Source organism: Tiliqua scincoides, chromosome 7 (assembly GCF_035046505.1).
Source record: "Tiliqua scincoides isolate rTilSci1 chromosome 7, rTilSci1.hap2, whole genome shotgun sequence".
NCBI lineage: Eukaryota > Metazoa > Chordata > Lepidosauria > Squamata > Scincidae > Tiliqua > Tiliqua scincoides.
Window position 1 is genome coordinate 5,923,328 of NC_089827.1, and position 8,007 is coordinate 5,931,334.

At 47.6% G+C, this 8,007-nt stretch overlaps 1 pseudogene; it reads right to left on the minus strand.

The window, feature by feature from the left end:
- Nucleotides 1-7,625: 7,625 nt before the first annotated feature.
- On the minus strand, nucleotides 7,626-7,743 carry LOC136658183 (5S ribosomal RNA; annotated as a pseudogene).
- Nucleotides 7,744-8,007: the final 264 nt, after the last annotated feature.

Genomic DNA, 8,007 nt, shown 5'->3' on the forward strand with positions numbered 1-8,007 from the left:
AACGCTTTCGTCTTGCGAGTTTTTTGTTGCGCGAGGCATTCGTCTTGCGAGGCACCACTGTATTTGATGCGGCACTTTGACCAAAAAGTTTAGAGACCCCTGTTCAACATCTTCGTGCGGGTGTGGAAAATGACAAAGAAAAAAAAGCATACAGGCCAATTTCATATTAATTGTATCTTGTTTATCTGACCCAGACATATTCTCTGATTCCAGTCTCTTTAACATCTGCCAAAGGACAAAAGCTGGATAAACCCCAGTTGGCTAAAGCTCAACCCAGGGAAGACTGCAGTCAAGCTGATTGACAGGATAAAGGCACTTTTTCTGGCAGTGCTATAGAAAGCATTCTGTGACTCAGGGAAGGATGTCCACAAATTGCTGACATTGCTCATGGGCCAAGAGTATGATCAGATCATGCTACCTCTTCAAGACTGCAGTGTTGAAATGCCCCACAGCTCAGATTGGCTTGAGCCTGCTATTTTATTATCACCTGCACATGGGTTGGAATCCACTGCATTTAATCAGAGAGGGGCTGTAGCTCCATAGCAAAACAACTGCTTTGCAAGCACAAGGGAAGAAGTTCAATCCCTAGTATCAGGTTGTCCGCATCACACAAGATGGATCCCCAACTGTAGCTGTCAGCGCCAACTCCGTGGGAAAAATTAATCAAGAAGCCATGCTAATATAACAACTGGTTTCCTTAGCAAGACACTGCACCTTCAACCAGCTGCAAGAATAAAAGAAGCACATTTAGGACTGTGGATAAGCTGTCAAGGGACATCAAATCATAAAACAAGATTTCTTGCATATATGTGCTTGGCTCATGCTACAGAGAAAGTCTGTGCTCCCACAGGAATCCTTTTTCTGTTCTTTATTGTACCTACCTAACCTCCCTCTCCTCCTTTCTTCTAACCTCAGGTTCCCCTGGGTAACCCCTATAATTCCCCTTTTCCCTTAAAAAAAACAACAGTTGTTCCCAAACTTCCCTGGGTCATGACACCCCTGCAGTCTCCTCAGCTGGGTGCCACCATCTTGGATCTCACAGGATTTTGCAAGCTCCAAGATGCTGGCATTCAGGAGAACAGGTGAGAGGGGCCAACGGGCACATCACATGGTGCCCCTGTGAGTGTGCTGCGATGCCCTAGGTATTGCAACTCATCCTTTGGAAACCCCCACCCTACGTCCAACTGACTTTATCATTTGTTCATTTGCTGCAGTGTCTTGGAAAGGAAGTGTTTTCCTATGGCAATGATTGCAATGATTCCAGCCTATCGCCGCCGTTGCAAAAGGATCAAGGCTGAAGAAAGGCGCACTGTCCCTTCCACCGTTCTTCAAAGCTGTCAGGCAAAACAGCAGATCACAGCAGGGATATCAAGGCTACGTTTTGAGACCTGTCAACTTGATTTGTTTGGATCGGGAAAGGTCCCTTTTGTTCTTCTTTCGTTGACATTTCTCTTTGATTTCTGTGCCTGTTTCCCGCAACGTGGTTTCAGAGTACAGCCTAAGGGAATTTCCTCCTTGGGTCTTCTTTGAATGTTACAGATCTACATGCACCGACCTTTACCTAAGTTAGTGCTGCTGGCAAACCCTGATGCCAGGGTTTCTCTTGTGCCAGGTAATGTACTTTAATAGATAAATGCCCCAATCCTAAGCGCTCACTGTGTGCTTGCTTCCATGGGGTGAGCATGGTGTCCAAGTACAAGATATGCAGGTGGCTTTGTGGTCTGGTGGGCAGGCATTGTGGATGTGTGAGATGAAGACACAGGACAAAGCCAACATCAGAATACAAGCATCCCCCCATGTCCGCGGATCTGGTATCCACAGCTTCAGTTATCCACTGTTTTCCAAGCCCCTTGTGCTTTCCCATGTCCCCCAAGCCCATGACCTTCCATTTTCTGCATTAACAAGCAGAAAATTTCTTGCTTTTACAGACTCTACAAGAGGAACACAACAAACAGGTAGGCAGACTGAACACTAGAGAGATACAAAACTTTAACAGGAAGCTTCCTGCTTCCTGTTAACATTCGCTAAGGATGCAATCCTAACCACACTTTCCTAAGAGTAAGCCCCATTGAACAAAATAGGACTTACTTCTGAGTAGAACTGGTTAGGATTGTGCCCTTATGTTCTTATCTATGTCAGATGCAAGGGAGGGCACCAGGATGCAGGTCTCTTGTTACCTGGTGTGCTCCCTGGGGCATTTGGTGGGCCGCTGTGAGATACAGGAAGCTGGACTAGATGGGCCTGTGGCCTGATCAAGTGGGGCTGTTCTTTGTTCTTAACTACAATTCCCAGGAGGCCTTGCAGGTCTTCTTGTTATCTGGTGTGCTCCCTGGAGCATTTGTTGGGCCACTGTGAGATACAGGAAGCTGGACTAGATGGGCCTGTGGCCTGATCCAGTGGGGCTGTTCTGATGTTCTTAACTACAATTCCCAGGAAGCCTTGCAGGTCTCTTGTTATCTGGTGCGCTCCCTGGGGCATTGGGTGGGCCGCTGTGAGATACAGGAAGCTGGACTAGATGGGCCTATGGTCTGATCCAGCGGGGCTTTTCTTATGTTCCTTAGGGCGCAATCCTAACCAACTTTCCAGCACTGACTTAGTCGCAATGCTGCCCCCAAGATAAGGCAACAAACACGTCCTTAGCTTGAGGTGGCCCCCTTGACTACCTCCCAAGATGCAGTGCACACCACATTGGTACAGCTGTGTCAGTGCTGGAAAGTTGGTTAGGATTGCGCCCTTAGTCTCTTCCCTTGGACAGAGGAACTCTGGCAGCGCTTGGGCCCCAGACTCCAATCCTGTGCAACAACCTTTAGTTCTATGCATCATAGTCTTCTTCTGCTGGGAAGAACTAGATTCATTTGTTTTCCATTCTGCAAATGAACAAAGAACGTTCGTGCCGATTTAATGGGCATGCCAACTAAGCAGGGGCTTCTGTGATGCCAGGAGGCACATCTCACCAAGTTGTTTTTTTTTTTAAATTCATTTCAATATATGCATTTCCCTACAGTACAGCATTTGCAGTGTTTGCTTTTTTAGTGTCAGATTTGTGAGCATGGAGAATGTCTCATTCCCCAAATATGAAAATATTCAGGACGCTGCTAACACAGCCAGCTTGTGAGTGTCACTCGTTCCCAAGACAGAAAATATTGTACCAGAGAGAGAGAGAGAGAGAGAGAGAGAGAGAGAGAGAGCGCATTGGCAGGCAAGCCTTGAATTACCTACTGCATGATACACATTCATTTTGGTGCAGGGAACAGGTATTTGACTCAGCCCAGAGTAGCTGGGATTTAGCTCCAAAAAGCTCACTGAGCCAGCTGCTCCCTTTCACCCTCACCTATTTCACAGAGTGGTAGGGAGAAATAAAATAACCATGTACGTCATCTAGAGATGCTGAATTTTCTGTTCTTTTGTGCTAGGAGAGGATACAGATAGTGTGACATAGAGTGGGCCCTCCTTATCCATGCGGTTTAGTTCCAGACCCCTCTCTCCTGCAGTTAAGGAAATCCGTGGATGCTGGTGTCCACTCCTGAAGTTCACACAATTACTTAACTGAAGCCTTTGAAGAGCTGTCTTGCGTCAGGCCAGCAAACTACCCTACTGGCCTCCAGGATGTAGTGTCCAGAGACTTCTAAAGGCCGTTCTGGGCCTCAGAATGACCAGCAGAAGTCTCCGGAAGCTACTACCATTTTTGGTCTGCAAACTTGGAAGTTGCTGCTGAAAACCAGCAGTCGCTTCTGGAGGCCATTCTGAGGTCCACAAAGGCCCCCGGAGTGGGTCACTGACCCATTGCAACCCAACAGAGGCGTCTGCAGGCTCCAGGTAACTAATTGGGAGGAGCCTCTGGGGGTACCCATGTGAACCCTCTGTATCTGCGGTGGTTAAATTTGCAGATACGGGACCTTTTCTGGAGGAAAAGTTCATCACAGGTTACAAGTCATAGTCAGTATGTGTAAGCTCTTGGTCTTAGAGGCAAGCTGCCTCTGATTGCCAAATGCAGGGGAGGGCACCAGGAGGCAGGTCTCTTGTTATCAGGTGTGCTCCCTGGGGCATTTGGTGGGCCGCTGTGAGATACAGGAAGCTGGACTAGATGGGCCTGTGGCCTGATCCAGTGGGGCTGTTCTGATGTTCTTAACTACAATTCCCAGGAAGCCTTGCAGGTCTCTTGTTATCTGGTGTGCTCCCTGGGGCATTTGGTGGGCCACTGTGAGATACAGGAAGCTGGACTAGATGGGCCCTTGGCCTAATCCAGCAGGGCTCTTCTTATGTTCTTATGACCCATGGATGCAGAGGGTCCAATATACTCACAACCTGGACACCTGCACTCTTTCTGCTCAATAGATCCATTGGGATACTGAATATCTATTTCACCATTTCTCCGACCATCCATTGCATGAGGCTGGAAGATTATTATTGCTTACAGCGAAAAGGTACGAAAGTCGATCCTGTTAGCAGCTATAAGGAAGATTAAATTGCTTTTATTCCTTTCTGGTATGTAAGTCAAATATAATCTTGCAAATGCTCCAGATGGCAGGCTAACATCTCACATTCTGTGCTTATGGGCTCAATAACGGCGACAGAGCTTGACTTGGCAAGCTTCTTGGCGCTTTCCTCCTGACATTGTATTATGGTGCCAATAGCCCATTCCTTTCCTGGGAGGGAACGTGACCTAATTATAAGATCAAACTGGCAGACTGGTGGCCATAAATCCCATTCTGAGGGCAGGTTTACATGTTCTCCCAATCACACAGAAGCCACCAGGAAACAATTCATTATCACCGTTGTCTCTACGTTGTGAAACGGGAGAAGAATCTAACATAAAGAGTCGCTTAATCCATGAATCTCATGGATCGTATGGAGTCTGCTCGGGAGCAAATGTCCAGGGAAGGAAGGGCTTGATCAAATGCTTCTCACCATGTGGGCCAAAACAACAGGCAACTAGCTCTGCATGTGGTTGTATGCTGTAACGAAGTGATTCCCAAACATTTTAGCACTTTTTAAAATGACGCTGTATCAGGACGCACCTCGCTTTACGAGACTTTAAAAAATGCAATCTAGAAAGAAATATTTTTAATTAATTACCCTGCACATGCCCGATCTCGTCTTCTCAGCATCTCAGAAGCTAAGCAGGGTCAGGCCTGGTTAGTACTTGGATGGGAGACCGCCTGGGAATACCGGGTGATGCAGGCTTATACCATAGTCCTTTGAGACTGAAGGTTGCCAACCAACCATATAATTAATTAATTGATTGATTGATTGATTGATTGATTAATATATGTATCTGTAGTATTTATTCCCCCCCCCCAAAAAAAAACCATGCTGATAATTTCTCGTAATGAGGCAGCCATCATGAATCGCCTCAAGACTTGAGGGGCTTAGGGCCCAATCCTAAACAGTGCGCATGGACTTACCGCCGACATGCACTGTCGCAAAGGTGCTGTAAGGCACATCTGCGGCCCTCAAGCACTGGGCTAGCGCAGGTGGACCACTGCTTGGCAGTAGTGCAGACCACCAGGCGGCGGAGAGGTGGGTGAGCCTCTGTGACAGACCACTGGACCGACACGGAGGGTCTTCATTCTACGCTGACCCTTGGGTCGCCGTAGAATTAAGTAGCCCCATTGTAGGGCTGCTCGCCTTACCTGGGGGAAGGGACAGAAGTCTCCTTCTCCCGAGCCACCGGCATTGCCCAGGTTGCACTTGGGATGCGGCGGCAGCCATTTTCGGCACCATTGCACGCAGGGCAGCTCATGATTGGGCTGTTAAGTTATTTGATCCAAACTTCCCTTGCCCCCCCCCCGCTACTTGACATTGACAGACTTGGGGGGGGAAACACAGTAGAATAAACAATTCGCAGGCATTTATCTTAAATATTCACACAAGCTTGCCAAATGCAAGAGCTCAGCTCCTTGCAAACTGCAGGAGCTCAGCTCTTTTGCAGGGCAGTTAGCGGCTCTCTGATTTCTGAGTAGCCTCCGGGCTTGAGGTCGTTAGTTATACGATCTTTCCTGCACCCCTGTTTTCATCTGAGGCTCTGTGGGATCCACCAAAAATGGAGGGGGCGGGGAGGTATGGGGCAGACTTCGGGGTGGTGAGTGGGCAGATCAGGGTCTGGAGGGGGCAGTCTCTGTGGCTGTGACACAGCCTATCCCCCTTCCTGGTTCAATCCACCTTCGCAGGTCCACTTGGACTCGTGCTACTTAAATCGCTGTGGAGCAGTGATTTAGCTGGGGCAGTGAGGGCTTACCTCTGGGAGAGGGAACAGATGTTCACTTACCCAGAGACCTCCAGAATTGCCCAAACCTCAGGATCTGGCACACATGCAGGTGGTGTGATTGCATCAATGGGGGGGAGGGTTAGATTTAGGTAGGATTGGGCTGTTGGGTTATCTGATTAGTCCTTTCCTCCTGATTTAGTGTAAAGAAGCTGATTATAGAATAAATGGCAGCATTTATTTCTGCTGCATCTTTGATTGCCAAATTAAACATAAAATTAATGTCCAGTGTAAGTCAGGCCAAATTATTGTGCAAAACATATCATGACTTGAACATTTTTATGATTTTTATTCCCTTTTGCTCCCTTGATTAAGTGGACGTACAAAATTAAAATTAACCGTTAAGATTTGATGAATTTTAAATGAATGACTCAGTGTACGTTCAACACTTTTTTCCCCAGCCCAAATTAAACTAAAGTGAAAGAATAACGCTGATTTAGTTCAATTTGAGTCAATAAGACATGCAGTCCAATCTGAAGCATTGTTTACTGAGAAGTGAGTCCCTCTGGATTCAGTAGGGGTTCCCTGTGAGTGTTTATATAATTGCAGCCTTAATTCATACAAGGGGAGTATCATGGAGTGATGAAGAAGTGAGTTTCAGTGCAGTTTTTACTCTCAGATTTGCTTTGGGAGCAGGAACTGCTCAATGACTGCATTTGCACCACCCTCTAAGAAGGTGCAACATTGACTGCATTTGCTCCATCTCAACATCTTACCCTACCTCTAACCCAGAGGGCTCATGCAGGACTGTTCTGGTCGCTTGATCAGCTCTGATGCAGTTGATGACGATGTTGTTTCTGGGACCATGGCGTTGTGGGGACTGGAAGGAGTTGCCTGAGCCAGCTGATTGGAGAAGGTGGAGATGGAAGAGGCTGGAAACCTCAAGGTATCTGAGCCAGGCATGGGAGAGAAGGTAGAGGCAGTGGGGAAGGGAGTGGAGAGACAGTGGGATAAGAGAAGAGGAGGAGAGAGCTAAGGGAAAGTGAAGCCGGAACAAGGGGAACTAGGAAAGGGGGAAAAGGAAAGGAAGAAATTGGAGATATGTGGAGATGTTGTGAGTGGAGATATAAGGGGCATAAGAGGAAAAAGGAGAGAGACAAGGAGAGGCTTAAAGGAGGAACCAGAAGCTATGGGTGGAGGCCAAGAAAAAGGCTTTGGTGCCAAGGAATAGGGGCACAATGACTTCCTGCTTCAGAGTCCCTTCCAGGGCCTGCTTCTTTGGCTACTAGGCCCCCTTTTTAATCCTCTGCCTGGGTACAATTTACCCCTTGCACCTCCCTTTCATGGGCCCCAAGTGTGTGAAAGGGAACCCTGGGTATGTCATGGTTGGCAACCTTCAGTCTCGAAAGACTATGGTATAAGCCTACAGCACCCGGTATTCCCAGGCAGTCTCCCATCCAAGTACTAACCAGGCCTGACCCTGCTTAGCTTCCGAGTTCAGATGAGATCAGGCATGTGCAGGGTAACAGACCCTCTTTGACATTTGCATCTCCACTTGGGAAGTGGAGTCCTCATCTCCCTCATACCAACTCTGTGTTGTTCCCTCTCTCAACTTGCTCCTTAGCTGAAGGATACGTGGGATGGGAATAGGGTGGTGGTAAAACTGGACCTCCCCTGAGAGATTTGATAAAGTGATATTGTTTCACTTCTTGAGAATTTGTCCTGGACATAATCGCTCACCTTACCTGATACTCAGTTCTGGTTCATACGAAATCCTAAGATGGCTGTTCTGATTCCCCCCC